General features: G+C 46.1%; 1 pseudogene; it reads right to left on the reverse strand.

Moving 5' to 3' along the window:
• Positions 1 to 9,929: 9,929 nt before the first annotated feature.
• LOC123168691 (uncharacterized) lies at positions 9,930 to 11,440 on the reverse strand (annotated as a pseudogene).
• Between the last annotated feature and the right edge of the window lie 4,527 nt (positions 11,441 to 15,967).

Raw genomic sequence — 15,967 nt, forward strand, 5'->3', positions numbered from 1 at the left:
GCTGCGGCCTATTGCCGCTCCGCTGCCCCGCTCGCCGCTCGCTACCGCCCGCGCCCCCTGCTCCGGCTACTGCCGCTGCGTGCTACTGCCGCTGCCTACTGCAGCCGCTTTGCCTGCGCGCGCCCGCCCTGCGCCCACACCGCGCGCCGGCTGCGCCCCGAGCGTGCGAGCACGCCCGCCTCCCTGGTGCTGCGCTGCTGCATGCTGCTCGGGCTGCTAGCTGCACCCGCCGGCGTCCCTGCGTAGTGCGTGCGTGCGCGCCCGTGTCCCGGCCTGCTGCGAGCGCCGCCGTTGCTGATGCTTTGCTGCTGCTGCCTCCTGCTGTGCTGATGCGTGCTATCGCTGCTACTCGCCGCCGCCCTGCCTCCGAGCGCCGGGCCGGTTCTGGCTACCATGCATATGTGCGTGTGTGAGCACAGCGCTGGCTGTGTCTCTTGCACGTACGGTCGGCCCTCGTTTACTAGTAGCAGTAGGTTTAGGCCCTGTTTGTTTCGGATTTTGGGAGCAGATTCAGCTTTGCCAGTGAATCCGAATCTGGAATCTGAAACAAACAGCTATTTGGAATCAGCTTTGCCAGTGAAGCTGAATCTGGATTTGAACCATTTTTAGTGCAATTTCCTGAAGCACCTTAAAATGTACTTTGATGGTGAAGCTGATTCTCAGAATCAGATTCGCCAGTGAAGCGAATCCACATGTGATTAAAATCCAAGCGAAGCTGAAACAAACAGGGCCTTAGTCTAGTACTAATTTAATGCAGTCTAGTACTAATTTAATGCTAATTAAGCCTGTTAGCAAATGACAAGTGGGTCCCACCTAATTAGATTAGATAAATTCTTTAGAAATTATTAAAACACTAACATGTGGGACCCATACTGTTCACTTCCACCGGTCAATGTTGCCCAGGTCAACCCTGTACATTCCCCCTTGTCTTACACCGGGTAGGAATTCCTGTGTACACTTAGCATTTGTTCGATTTAATTCGAAATTAAATAATTAAAATAATTTCATAATATTCATTAAAATTTTGAAAATTAATATAAAATAATTCGTAGCTCGGATGAAAATACTTTGTACATGAAAGTTGCTCAAAACGACGAGACGAATTCGAATATGCAGCCCGTTCGTCCGCCACACATCCCTAACATAGCAAACACGCAATTTTTCCTCTCTGTTTCATCTGTCCGAAAACGCGAAACACCAGAGATACTTTCATGGATGTTTCCCCCCTTCACCAGTATCACCTACTATCGCGTTAGGGCACACCTAGCACCGCTCATTGTCATGTCATGCATCATCATGCATATGTTTGCATTATATTTATTGTTTCTTCCCCCTCTTCTCTCGGTAGACCTCAAGACCGCCGCCGATACCCCTATGATCGACTACATCGACGACGACCCCTTCTTCTTGCCACAGCAATCAGGCAAGCTCCCCCCCTCCTCCCCCGCCCCTTGATCATCAAATATCGCCTATTCCTTCTCTCTACTGCTTGCATCAGAGTAGTGTAGCATGTTACTGCTTTCGGTTAATCCTATTCTGCTAAATAGCCTGTCATTGTTGCTACAGTTGTTACCTTTACCTACAATTCTAAATGCTTAGTATAGGATGCTAGTATTCCATTAGTGGCCCTACATTCTTGTCCGTCTACCATGCTATACTATCAGGCCGTGATCACTCGAGAGGTGATCACGGGTATATACTTATATACATGATATATGATACATGTGGTGACTAAAGTCAGGTCGGCTCGTAGAGTACCCGCAAGTGATTCACGGATTGGGGGCTGAAAGGACCTTTGTCCCAATGCCCCTCTGGGTGGATCGTTGTGGCGGAGCGACAGGGCAGGTTGAGACTACCTAGGTGAGAGATGGGCCTGGCCTTGGTCAGCGTCCGCGGTTACATCGATTAACACGCTTAATGAGATCTTGGTATTTGATCTGAGTCTGGCCACTGGCCTATACGCACTAACCAACTACGCGGGAACAGTTATGGGCACTCGACGTCATGGTATCAGCCAAAGCCTTCATCACGTCAGTGACTGAGCGGCGCGCGCCGGGTTGGACCACGTAACGCAACTTCCTTTGAAATGGAGGTTGCTAGGTCTGCTCACCGGCCGCCCACGCAACGTGCAGGTGTGCAATGGGCGATGGGCCTAGACCCCTGCGCGCATAGGATTTAGACCGGCGTGTTGACGTCTCTGTTGTGCCTAGGTGTGGCTGCGACGTGTTGATCTTCCGAGGCCGGACATGACCCAAGAAAGTGTGTCCGGCCAAACGGGATCGAGCGTGTTGGCACTAGTAGATAAAGGACCTTTAGTCCCGGTTCATAAGGGCCTTTAGTCCCGGTTCTGAAACCGGGACTAAAGGGTCGTTACTAATGACCTTTAGTCCTGGTTCTTACACGAACCGGGACTAAAGGCCGTCCACGTGGCCGGTGCACCTTTAGTCCCGGTTGGTAACACCAACCGGGACTAAAGGAAATTTTACGATTTATTATATTTTTTTTTGAATTTTTTTTGAATTTTTTTCTGATTTTCAAATTTCTGAATTATTTTAACCTCTAATCTCTAATCACCCCTCACCCCTCACCCCTCATCACTGCTCAATCTCTAATCACCTCTCATCATTCCAAATCATTTAACTTCCTGGCCGGTCACCCATCCTCTCACTACTCCAGCCTGAGCACGCTTAACTTCCGGGTTCTATTCTCTCTCGTTTCCACATCTGCACTTGTTGTTTTCCTGACAATAGTAAGATGTCAATCCTATCAACCCTCAGGAGTTTAGCTTGACCATGAAGTCACACGTTTCACTGTTTGAGTTTGAAACTATTATTCTAAAAAATAATTATTATTTAGTAACACTAATACTTCTTGAATAAGTAGTTTGACCACAGTTTGACCATGGTTTGACCACGGTTTGACTAGATTTGACCAAAATTCAAAAAAACTGAAATAATTATTTAGTAACACTAATATTCTTGAATAATTATTTAGTAACACTAATACTTCTTGAATAAGTAGTTTGACAACAGTTTGACCACGGTTTGACCACAGTTTGACTAGATTTGACCAAAATTCAAAAAACTGAAATAATTATTTAGTAACACTAATATTCTTGAATAATTATTTAGTAACACTAACACTTCTTGAATAAGTGGTTTGACCACAGTTTGACCAGATTTAACCAAAATAAAAAAACTGAAATTTGACCATATCTTTTTTTCCTTTTAGAATTTGTGGATTCTAAAAATTTGCAAACCGGTCGTAGGCCGTTTCCATTCGATGCGGATTTTCGTGCTGAACATTTTGATATATTATACGTTTTTTTCTGACATCGTGTGCAAAAGTTATAGCCATTTTACATTTTCCCGACACTTTTTGCAAAACATGTCCAAATTTAAGTTTTTAAATTTTCCTAACTAGTACATGTAGTAACATAACTACATCTCGAAGGATTTTAATTTTTGATGTTTTTATCATTTTCTTTTGCTTTTTACAAAACTGAAAAGGCGATCCGGGGGGGTAGAGTTTGAAAATGGGACCTTTAGTACCGGTTCGTGCCACGAACCGGTACTAATGCCTCAAACCCCATTAGTACCGGTTGGTGGCTTGAACCGGGACTAAAGGTCTGACCTTTAGTACCGGTTGGTGCCACCAACCGGTACTAATGGGCATCGCACCCTTTAGTCCCGGTGCGTGGCACCAACCGGGACTAAAGGTCCCATTTGAACCAGGGCTAATGCCTTTAGCCCACGAACCGGGACTAATGCCCTTTTCTGGTCGAACCAAAGCCCTGTTTTCTACTAGTGTGGGTAATGTGGTGCACCCCTACAGGGAAGTTTATCTATTCGAATAGCCGTGATCCTCGGTAACAGGACGATCCGGAGTTGTACCTTGACCTTATGACAACTAGAACCGGATACTTAATAAAACACACCCTTCCAAGTGCCAGATATAACTCGGTGATCGCTCTCACAAAGGGCAACGAGGGGAGGATCGCCGGGTAGGATTATGCTATGCGATTATACTTGGTGAACTTACCATCTACTATCTTCTACATGCTGCAAGATGGAGGCTACCAGAAGCGTAGTCTTCGACAGGACTAGCTATCCCCCTCTTATTCTGGCATTCTGCAGTTCAGTCCACCGATATTGTCCCATTACACATATACCCATGCATATGTAGTGTAGATCCTTGCTTGCGAGTACTTTGGATGAGTACTCACGGTTGCTTTGCTCCCCCTTTTCTTTTTTATCGGTTGTCACAACCAGATACTGGAGCCCAGGAGCCAGACGCCACCGTCGACGGCGACCCCTACTACACCGAGGGTGCCTACTACTATGTTCAGGCCGCCGACGACCAGGAGTAGTTTAGGAGGATCCTAGGAAGGAGGCCTGCGCCTCTTTCGATATGTATCCCAGTTTGTGCTAGCCATCTTATGGCAACTTCTTTAACTTATGTCTGTACTCAGATATTGTTGCTTCCGCTGATTCGTCTATGATCGAGCATTTGTATTCTAGCCCTCGAGGCCCCTGGCTTGTATTATGATGCTTGTATGACTTATTTATGTTTTTAGAGTTGTGTTGTGATATCTTCCCGTGAGTCCCTGATCTTGATCGTACACGTTTGCGTGCATGATTAGTGTACGATTGAATCGGGGGCGTCACATGCTGGTAAGCAGTATGACTATTATTGCCCACAACTCTTTGTATTCTACTCGTGCATATAACATCTATGCATAGACCTGGCTCGGATGCCACTGTTGGAGAACATGCAATTTCAAAAAAAAAATCTAACGCTCACACAAGATGTATCTAGGAGATGCATAGCAATGAGAGAGGAGAGTGTGTCCACGTACCCTCATCTTCCTCAAGCGCATTAGAGAGATCCGATATCTCATCGGCATAGTCATGACTATGCCCCTCCGTCTTAGAGATAGTTTCTTCGTGAGCCTCGATCATGTCATTGGCTTCACCAAGTTGTTCCAAGAGAGCAACAAAATGCTTCTTGGTTTCCCTTTGAGCTTACTCATAAAAGACTCAAACTCATTTTCTTCCTTCTTCGACCCTCACTTTCATCAATGCAATCCGTCAAGGAGGGATTAGTAATGATGGTGGTTTCGATGTTGGGGGTTACCTTGTTGGTGGCTTTGGCCATGAGGCACTTGGCGGTGATGTTCTCGTTGGGTGAGTCGAAGAGGGACACCCGTGGAGTTATTGCAATGGCAATGGAGGCCATGGCAACCATCTCACCGTCTTCATCATCATCATCATCCTCATTGTACTCTTCTTGTGCCACCAGCCCCTTGGGAGGAGTCTTCTTGGTGAAGTTGTTCTTGTTGGGGAAGGACTTGGCCTTGCCTTATCGGATAAGTTTGCCACCATTGTCTTCCCTCTTCTCTTATGGGCACTCCGCAACAAAGTGGCTTACATTGCCACAATTGTAGCATGTCCTCACATGTTGCTTGCCCTTAGCACCACGTGAGTTGTTCTTGTTGAAATTGGTGTTGGGGAACATGCAATTTCAAAAAAATTCCTACGCTCACGCAAGATCTATCGAGGAGATGCATAGCAACGAGAGGGGAGAGTGTGTCCACGTACCCTCGTTGACCGAAAGCGGAAGCGTTTTATCAACGCGGTTGATGTAGTCGTACGTCTTCACGATCCGACCTAAGCACTACGACGATATGACCGAGGTGTAAAACTGTGGAGGGGGCACCGCACACGGCTAAGAGACAATGTTGTGTGTCCTAGGGTGCCCCCCTCCCCACGTATATAAAGGAGGGAGGGGGAGGCCGGCCGACCCTCATAGGGCGCGCCAGGAGAGGGGAATCCTACTAGGACTCCAAGTCCTAGTAGGTTTCCACCTAAGGAAGAGGGGGAAGAAGGAAGGAAGAGGGGGGAAGGGAAGGGAAGGGAAGGGAAGGGGGCGCCGCCCCCTTCCCCTAGTCCAATCTGGACCCAGGGGCGGCCAGCCCTTCCTCTCTTCCCACTAAGGCCCATTGAGGCCCAATAGTTCCTCCGGGGGGTTCCGATAACCCCCCGACACTCCGATATTTATCTGATAACCCTCGGAACTCATCCGGTGTCCGAATAACGTCGTCCAATATATTAATCTTTATGTCTCGACCATTTCGAGACTCCTCGTCATGTCCGTGACTCCGAACAACCTTCAGTCATCAAATCACATAACTCATAATACAAATCGTCATCGAACGTTAAGCGTGCAGATCCTATGGGTTAGAGAACTATGTAGACATGACCAAGACACATCTCCGGTCAATAACCAATAGCGGAACCTGGATGCTCATATTGGCTCCTACATATTCTACGAAGATCTTTATCGGTCAGACCGCACAATAAACATACGTTGTTCCCTTTGTCATCGGTATGTTACTTTCCCGAGATTCGATCATCGGTATCATCATACCTAGTTCAATCTCGTTACCGGCAAGTCTCTTTACTCGTTCCGTAATGCATCATCCCGCAACTAACTCATTAGTCACAATGCTTGCAAGGCTTATAGTGATGTGCATTACCGAGAGGGCCTAGAGATACCTCTCCGATACATGGAGTGACAAATCCTAATCTTGATCTATGCCAACCCAACAAACACCTTCGGAGACACCTGTAGAACATCTTTATAATCACCCAGTTACGTTGTTACGTTTGATAGCACACAAAGTGTTCCTCCGGTATTCGGGAGTTGCATAATCTCATAGTCATAGGAACATGTATAAGTCATGAAGAAAGCAATAGCAATAAACTTAAACGATCATAGTGCTAAGCTAATGGATGGGTCTTGTCCATCACATCATTCACTAATGTTGTGATCCCGTTGATCAAATGACAACACATGTCTATGGCTAGGAAACTTAACCATCTTTGATTAACGAGCTAGTCAAGTAGAGGCATACTAGGGACACTATGTTTGTCTATGTATTCACACATGTACTAAGTTTCCGGTTAATACAATTCTAGCATGAATAATAAACGTTTATCATGATGTAAGGAAATATAAATAACAACTTTATTATTTCCTCTAGGGCTTATTTCCTTCAATTGGGCCTTGAATTCTTCTTGCTCCAAAATTGCCGTGAAGCGAGAGCCATGTGCTCATGATAATCATATTTTGTACCTTCGGGGCAACACTCTTCTTCTTCCTCTTCACCCTCTTCTTCCACACTAGCCTAGGCCTTCAAAGCAAGGTTGGGCTTCTTTACTCATTGAGAACGCAACACCGCATTGTCGGCGGTCTTGTCCAAGATCATCATTGCCACAAACTCATCCAACACTTCACTTGAGGACAAGGTGTGGAAGTCCGACCGTTGACGGATGACGGAGGACGGAGTACATGGCCTTATGGTAAGGCATCATGGCCTTTAGAAACTTGCACTTGTTCCAATTGCCATCCGTATCCTTGCTCCCATGATCTCGGAGTGAGACCGCGAGAGTGGTTAATCTCCGGTAAAGCTCACGAGGTTCTTCATCTTCATTCATTGCAAACTCATCGGCTTCATCCTGCACCACTTCATAGTTGGAGCGTTGAATGCTTGCACTTTCCTTGTAAATGGAAACAACATGTTCCCATGCTTCCTTGGCCACGGTGAAAGGTCGGAGATGCGCAATGTCTTCGGGTGGGATTGCATCTTGGATAATGAAGAGAGCGGACTCGTTGAATTGATGATCCGCGGCTTCTCTAGGAGTGAGGTTGCTTGGGTCATGCAGGTAGAAACCTTGCTCAATAATTCTCCAAAGATTAGTAGAAGTATGATTTAAATGACGTTTAAAACGGTAGACCCAAGAGACAAAATCCTCATTTTTCACAAACTTAGGGGGGGGACCAAAATGATTCAAATGAGTGGAGGGAACCGGTCCTCCATAAGTAAGGGGTGGTTCAACATGGGCAAAGATGCCGTTTCCACTTCTACCACTAGTCAAAGGAACTTTATCACTAGTAGCTTCCCCCTTGTCGGAGGTAGCATCTTTCACCTTGTTAGTGGGATCGACCACATCCAACGGTGCGGTGGATAATTTAAGACCATCAAGAAACTCCTTAAACATGCCTTTGACCTCGGTCTTCATGGAGGTTTTCAATGTGTACAAAGCCGCATTGAATTCCTCACGAGAGACCGAGGATCCCCCATCGGCCGTAGACGAGGACGGATTCGCACCGGGGTGCTCCTCCCCACCGTCTACGGTGTCAACCATACTCTTCGGACGGCAAAGTCCTTAATAAAGAGACGAGGCTCTGATATCAATTGAAAGAATCGATATAGTTGACTAAAGGGGGTGAATAGGAAACTAACAATTTGTAGCTTTTCTTTACCAATTTAAACTTTGCATCAAAGTAGGTTGTCTAGATATGCAACTAGGTGAGCAACCTATATGATGCAACAACAACAAGCACACAAGCAAGCAAGGGATACAACACAATATAAGCTTGCACAAGTAAAGGTAAGAGATAACCAAAAGTGGAGCCGGTGGAGACGAGGATGTGTTACCGAAGTTCCTTCCCTTGGAGAGGAAGTACGTCTCCGTTGGAGCGGTGTGGAGGCACAATGCTCCCCAAGAAGACACTAGGGCCACCGTATTCTCCTCGCGCCCTCACACAATGCGAGATGCCGTGATTCCACTATTGGTGCCCTTGGAGGCGGCGAATGAACCTTTACAAACAAGGTTGGGGCAATCTCCACAACTTAGTTGGAGGCTCCCGACGACACCACGAAGCTTCACCACATTGGAATATGGCTCCGCGGTGACCTCAACCGTCTAGGGTGCTCAAACACCCAAGAGTAACAAGATCCGCAAGGGATTAGTGGGGAGAATCAAATTTCTCTTGGTGGAAGTGTAGATCGGGGCCTTCTCAACCAATCCCTAGGAAATCAACAAGTTTGATTGGATAGGGAGAGAGATCGGGCGAAAATGGAGCTTTGAGCAACAATGGAGCTTAGGAAGGGAAGAGGTAGTCAACTTGGGGAAGAAGACCCCCCTTATATAGTGAGAGGAAAGATCCAACCGTTACCCACCTATTCAGCCCGCGACATGCGGTACTACCACACGTACCCACGGTACTACCGCACAGGCATGTGGTACTACCGCTGGGAAGTGTGGTACTACCGCTCGTGCGGCAGGGGCCAGATGAGGCTCTGTTGCAAAGGCAACGAGCGGTAGAACTGCCGGAGCGGTACTACCGTGTGCCCTTGCGGTGCTACCGCAAGGCAGGGCTCATTCTGGGCTGGGGAGGCACAAACTAATAAATTACATCCGTGGCTACTTCCGCTGAGTTTTGGTCTATGCAAAAATCTGGCACGGTACTACAGCTCACAGGGAGCGGTACTACCGCGTAGGGTGCGGAAGTAAAAAATTACTTCCGCCCCTACTGCCGCGCATGCCACCGTTCTGGGCCAGGGCCACGGTACTACCGCGTGCTTGGAGCGGTACTACCGCTGCCTATTGGCGGTACTACAGTGGGCCACTGCGGTACTACTGCTCCCTTGAGCCGTACTACCGCGTGCCATAGAACAGAAACACTTCGAAGCCTCCAACTTTGCAACGACAAGGGAAACGACCGGTGCTCCAATGAAACGAAGGAAAGGTGGTGCAAAGGAACAGATGTGTACTTGTTGATTCCACTCTAACCTTTTCGAAGCGGGCCCCTCTTAATAGTACGGCTTTCCTACGATCCAAGTCCACCGAAAAGAAACATAGAGAAACACCATCTTCAAATAGGCCCCGAGGGGCACCGAATCGTCTTGTGCCTAGACATGAGATATCTGAAATGCTCAATGCACACGATTAGTCCGCAAATGCATTGTCATCAATCACCAAAACCACTTAGGGAGAAATATGCCCTTACAAAAGATGATCCAGACAAGCAAAGGGAACATGTTACTAAGAACGGTAGATGAGTTGATTGATCCCAATACAGGAGCCTGGGATGTGGAACTTGTCAGGAGTATTTTCCTTCCAATTGATGCAGAAAGAATTTTGAGAATTCCTCTACCAGTGCATCTAAACGAGGATTTTGTAGCATGGCATAAGACCAAATTGCACTCATTTTCTGTTCAGTCAGCCTACTACTCAGAATGGAAACACCAATTTTGTTCAAAAATTATTAGTAGTGAAGGGACCTCAAATGTTAATCCTGTTTGGTCGGCTGTGTGGAAGTTGGAAGTCCCTAGTAAGATAAAAAAAACTTCATCTGGCGAGCTCTTAAAGGTGTCGTTCATGGTATGGCAGTTCTCGCTTCTAGGCACATTAAAGTCTCAGCAGAATGTCCTATTTGTCGTTCTGGGCCTGCAGACATTCGCCATTTGTTGTTTACTTGTACACGTGCTCGGCATGTTTGGAAGGCAATTGGCCTTAATATAGTCATTTATCGAGCTTTGGCAGTGGATCTTTCGGGCTCTGTAGTTTTGGAAGAAATCCTACGAGGGCCACACAGGAAGTCATCGGTGTTATGACAGCTAGGCTTGCAAGAAACAGTGGTTGTGGCCTCATGGTACATATGGGGCGTGTTTGGTTAGTTTCTTCACCGGGCCTGGTTAGGAGAGCAAAAACGAGCCAGGTTAAGCAGGGTCTGGGTAAGGAAAAACAGAGCCATAAACGTAGATGACCAGTTGACTGGTTGCCTGCATTAGGGGTCTTGTCATCGAGATGCAATTTTTACCCGGTGTTTGGTTGCATACATGCATATGAGGAGTTAACAACAAAGCTTAACACCCACCAGGTTTGACATCTCATTTCGTCGAACACGTTGAGCGCGCCGGAGGTTCCTCTGCCCATCATGTCCACCGCCAGCTCCCGGCGACCATGGCGTGCTCGGCACCTGGACTCTTCCACGCACGGCACCGTGGCCGCGCCCGGCTCGCGGCCGTGGACGCGCCCAGCTCCGGCGGCAGCCTCTCTTGTGTTGCAGCTCCCAGGGACGCGCCCGACATGAGGCTGTAGCGGCTGGGGACGACCCTGACCTTGGAGCTCCCCGCCGGCCTCCTGCAGGTGGACGCGTTGCCGGTGTGGTTCATCGCAGCTTTGGGCGTGAGCTCGTCGGCCACCACCTTGGCAGCCCCGAATGCGGCGACGCCTCCCCTCGTGCTGTTCGTGGCCCTGGCGATGGACTGCCTCCTCACCCTGGGGCTCATGCTGGAGCTCCTTGCCGCCATGCCTTGCTGGCTGCCTGGCGTTGCTCGACGGCCAGAGCTTGGCGGGGACCGCGGGCTGCTGCCTGGAAGCCTGCCCTTCTTCGCGGATAGCATTCAGCTGTTGGGGAACGGCTTGGCCCTCGCTGCGGATCGCTTGGTGCTGCTGACGCCGTGCTGGATCTCCAGCGGGCCGAGGCTGACGCCCCTGCGGCGCTGCACGGGGGACTCCTTGATCGGCTTCAAGATGCGGCTTGCGGCGGCGCCCTGCTGCTGCTGACGCGCGCGCAGGGGGGGGGGGGGGGGGGCTTGGTGGGGTTGGCGGCGGCGGCGGCGACGTTGAGCAGGCCGAGGCTGAGGCCCTTGCCGCCCCGCGACGCCAGGAACTGCTGCTTGGCGACGGGCTTGGGCTTCTGCGCGACGGACAGGGGCTGCTACTTCTCCGGGAGGGGAGTCCATGAGCTCCAGCCGCTCCAGAACGGATCTGGCGAGGGCGAGTTCGGCGGAGGTCCGGCGATGGGACGCCTGCGCCTGTGCCAGCGGCGGGAGGCGCGACCGGGGTGGCGAGCGAAGTAGGCGAGGGCGTGCTCTGAGATGAGGTGCTCAGAGAGGAGAGGGATTGGGAAAGGTTGGGGAGGTGATTATCTGTAAGCACATATGAGCGGAGCCACCCATGTGCGCTCGAGAGCATCGCTCGGGCCAGGCTCGCAAGAAATTGCCGATTCGAATGCTTCCAGTGAGGCAGGCCCAAAGATGCTTTAAGAACCATGCTATGCAGGCCCAACAGTAAATGCGTGCAACCAAACAGCCCACCTCCAAAAAGATGTTGCACCCGGGCCTGGTTGGGCTTGATGCAGGCAACCAAACTCGCCCATGGTGGGAAAGGAGATAAGTAAGGAAAGTCAAGAATGTCAAACGACCTCTTAGGTCAGCTTTCGCTATCCAAGCACTAACGACAGACTATGCAGAGAAGTCTCCTCAGGAGCAGGCGAGAAGAGTAGGCTGGGAGAAACCACCTACTCCCTCTATCCATCTAATATAGGGCCTAATGCGTTTTTCGAGACTAACTTTGACCATATGTTAGAGCAATAATATATAACATGCTAGTTACACAAAGCATACCGTCAAATTTGTACGGAAGATGAGTTTCGAATGATATAATTTTCACATTATACAACTCATATACTATTAATCTTATCAATAGTCAAAGGCAATCTCGAAAAACATATTAGACCCTATATATATGGAGGGAGGGAGTACTGGTACTTACAACTTGAACACTGGTGCATCTTTCTTTGAAGATGCTACAAGATCAATGGCTGCTGTTGTGCGTAACAGTCATGGGGAAACAACCGTCGGTGTTGCAGAAGTTTTCAGTTAAGCAATTGCACTTTACCTTGGTCTTGGAATAGTACGTGATATTGGATGCTCAAAATCACCTCAGACTATGTAGAGCTTATTACCTCTTGCAATGGAGGTTCAGAGATACTAGCATCATATACTGCTATTTTATATGACTAGTGGATGGGGCCCGCCAATGGCGGGCCTCCTGAGGCGTGCGAGTGGCGAACTTGCCTTGCTAAAGCACCTCTTTGTGCCCTTGTGCGACCATTTTGACCAAAATTCTCTCAAAATGGACCAGATTTACAACAGGAACAAAGCCAGTATGCTGGAACTTTCAAAGTCTGCACCCCATCCACATAAACCGGTCCTGCAAAAGATAAGAAGACCAATTAGTTAATACAATGCAGAACAAAGAGGGAAAAAGAAAAGAAACTATAATGCAAAATAAGACAGACTACCTTTACTCGCTCAATGTGTCCAAAAGAGAACAAACATGAAACCATGGGACTACCGACACCCTTGTTTTCTCCGGTACATGGAAACTCGGTTAACAAAAAAACTGAAGAAAAGGTAGCTTGCGAAACATGCCCATGCTTAAGCCTGTCGTTGGTTGTATTGTTAATTATACTGTTGTTGTATGTGTTTGATAAGTTAAGTGAAAACAGAACGTGCACAAATATAAAAAGGGAAAAAATAGTTGCCTTTGTTTGGCAAGGTCATTTTTAACTAAGATGAAGTTATTTATGGTAAAACCTGACATAAAAACATTTTGTCGAATACATTTCTCAAGTTCTGAAAAAAAAAAGAGTAAGCACACTGTATACAAATACTGGAAAATTCTCCGGCTGAGGAACAACTGGTCTACTGCCCTGTATTTTTCTGTGGCGTTGTATATGTTAAAGCGCTCGATTGTGTACACCACTCCTTCAAACTTGTAGAATATATACATTCGGTTTGACAGTATTACCCATTCCAGTATACCGCCACGAAATAGCAGACATAGCTCAAATTATCGAGTCTATTACAATTTGGCAGGAAAGAAGAGGGCACTATATATTATTTACCTTATGATCCACCATGAAAAAAATCAGGTCAAACAGCTGAGTACAATTTGGGCTCCGATTTTCTGATATTTGTGCAATCTGGACTGTGAACTTAAAATGAAAAGAGTGATTCGTCAAGTCCTTCAGCAATGGCTCTTCCATCACGCAAGACTTGTTATTTATGAAAAAGGTAATAGTTAGACATTGCATTACCCTTGGTGCTAGCTTTAAAATGTGTGCAAACACAATAACAAAGAATACAATTGATTTGCTCATCATATGAGATATTCAAGTAACCGAAGGGAATATTCTACCATGAGCCGCAAACTTACAATAAATCAATACAAAGGGTATCGGCACCTTTGAAGGCATAGAAATTTGTTTAAGAATCAAGACCATAGCAACATTGCAGAGTTATCATGACCAAGCAAAGAAACCAGAAGCCTGTGGGAATGATCAATATTGTTCTTTATCTGAAATAAGAACCAAAAGATAATGATGGAAAAACATATAGATTCCAATTGGTACTCAGTTGTTATTTTTAAACAATTCAGCTTCGGATGACCATTGGACCGTAAAAATGAGGCTTTAGGGAAATTTGTGATAACATTGTCCAAGGATTCATATTCTCGTCAGCACATAAATAAACTTGAGAACGTCGTTCTGCATATGTACAGTTGCTTGCCTCCCCCAGATTCTGACAAAATAAAAGAAAACAAAATCACCTCTGTAGATTTAGTTATCACAGTCTTGAAGTAAAGTTGGTTTTTTCCTCAAAAAAGTAAGTCTGCTTCCAAGATACCAACCTTATTTCCTAGAACATGAGGATCTTTGATTGGAATAATATTGTTCATTTAAAATATAGTCAGGTGGGTTATTGCTGCTGATCTTGAAGAAAGAGAATCAATTCAGTTTAGCTCTCATCTTCACCCTTTATTTGGGAAAACATGAAACCAGATATATTCATATACATAGCAAAAATCATGGAAGTATAAAAGAAAAATCAGTTTTGGTGCTTGGTCACATGTGCTGTCCCATAAGAAAGATTGGCATATGTATCAAAACTACTAAAACATATAAGTATTGCATAATTTTAAGAAGCACACTGATAGGTTCACCTTCTATCCATAGAATCCCAATGCTACAACTCAAAATTGTGGATATGAGTATGTCTAAACGTGATTTAAGAATTAGGATGACTCGGTTTAGCTCTTACCAATACATCCTAGATCAAATAAACATCCAAGAATGGCATTTATAGACAGGGTATCACCACAACAGTCCTAATTAAACGCACTCTGATATGCATGCAAAATTCACTCATGAATCAAACAAAGATATATCAGCAGCTAATGTTCTTAGCTATAATAATTGCTTGCAGACATGTGCGTGTGAGGCTACTCTTGCATAGGCGATAAGGTCTTTACACACTTCGTGATGATTGTGTATGTGGAAATTTATCATTATAAAAGGAAGTAGGTCTTTAAAAGTTAGTCTTCCTCCTTGCAGTTGTCCACCACATCAGAGTTTAAAAGGTGGAAGAGGCTCCCAATTTACTGACAACTTGTACAAATAAGTCACAAATATCAGAGCATGGAGAGAGCGAGAGAGCTTTCATCGCATACTCATTCAACATTAATACGATCAAGGAAACAACAAAGAAAAGAGTTGGTGTAACATCATTGGTGTCTTGACATGGACAAACATATAAGAACAAAAGCTTACCAATTCTCCTATTCTCAAGCGATGTCTATGATTCTAGCTGATTGGTTTGTAGACATATATAAATAGCTATAGTAGCTGAACCCACCAAGCGTCCGAACTCTGAAATACAAATGTTGTTGTAGCATCGCTAGCAACCATTCTCAATTAATCATCCGGCGGGGTACCTTCTTTACGGAGTGTTGGTTACCTCAGCATGATGCCACCAAGCGAGAACCTGATTCAGTGCGACGAAATCTGATTCAAAAGATGAAAATAAAAAACAATTAAACCATGGGGATGGAAGGAAATTGGCTAATTTAGTACTGAAGAACTATAAGCAACCATTGTACAGTTTCTCCATGGTTGTTATTACCAAACAAATTTTGGGGATATTCTTATTGGAAAATTATTGTTATTATTGATTCCCTTCCAAAGCTCCTTCTCGTCGCCAAACAAAATTTGACGATGAACCTTTGCATTCATCAAGGTGTGACCTTCCTGGATTGACTTCGAAAGTACCTCCTTTGTTAAGATGGATTTGTACAATTGTCCGGAAAAATAAAACTTGAGCATAAACTGAGTTTAACTTTCATCCATGAAAGTATATAGAATATGTAATACTTTTAAAGTGACCTAGCAATTCATATACTTTCCATAATTCAGAATATCTCAGGAAAGATACAAAGCAAGCTTTGATATTTATTATTCATCTAGAAAGTGCTTCTTAGGCTAAGCA

The sequence above is a fragment of the Triticum aestivum genome, chromosome 7D (genome assembly GCF_018294505.1).
Source record: "Triticum aestivum cultivar Chinese Spring chromosome 7D, IWGSC CS RefSeq v2.1, whole genome shotgun sequence".
Lineage (NCBI taxonomy): Eukaryota > Viridiplantae > Streptophyta > Magnoliopsida > Poales > Poaceae > Triticum > Triticum aestivum.